The 513-nt window shown below is 61.6% G+C and overlaps 1 non-coding gene across 1 annotated transcript; it reads left to right on the top strand.

Annotated features, from left to right (window-relative positions):
* Window positions 1–213: 213 nt before the first annotated feature.
* On the top strand, window positions 214–287 carry TRNAT-AGU (transfer RNA threonine (anticodon AGU)). Its single transcript has one exon. It is a non-coding gene; the product is annotated as a tRNA-Thr (tRNA).
* Window positions 288–513: the final 226 nt, after the last annotated feature.

Raw genomic sequence — 513 nt, 5'->3', positions numbered from 1 at the left:
AGGCAGTACAGGATGAGGCAGGGCTGGAGCTCTGCAGGCGGTTTCACCTATAAATGTCTGAGAAGCCGACATTTATGAATTTTCCTCCGCTCTCTACGAGCGTGGTGCCGAAGCCGGAGCGGGCGCGTGTGCGGTCCGCAGCGCCGCACGGGCCGGGCGGGCCGGAGCAGGGCCAGCTCGGTTAATGCTGCACGGAGCGGCCGCTCAGCGCGCGGCGCCGTGGCTTAGTTGGTTAAAGCGCCTGTCTAGTAAACAGGAGATCCTGGGTTCGAATCCCAGCGGTGCCTGCGCCGCAGCGCGCCTTTTTAGTGCCCGCCCCGTTTTACCGGCCGGGACGGGGAACGGCCCCGTGGGTGTGAGGTGTGTGTGTGTGTGAGTGTGTGTGTGCAACAAACAGAGCGGGGTGTGTGTGTGAGTGCAACAAACAGAGCGGGGGTCTGTGTGTGAGTGCAACAAACAGAGCGGGGTGTGTGTGTGTGAGTGCAACAAACAGAGCGGGGTGTGTGTAAATAC

This window comes from Lonchura striata, chromosome 13, assembly GCF_046129695.1.
Source record: "Lonchura striata isolate bLonStr1 chromosome 13, bLonStr1.mat, whole genome shotgun sequence".
Taxonomy (NCBI): Eukaryota; Metazoa; Chordata; class Aves; order Passeriformes; family Estrildidae; genus Lonchura; species Lonchura striata.
Note: the sequence above shows the minus strand (reverse complement) of the source record. Positions and strands in the feature narration are given on the sequence as shown.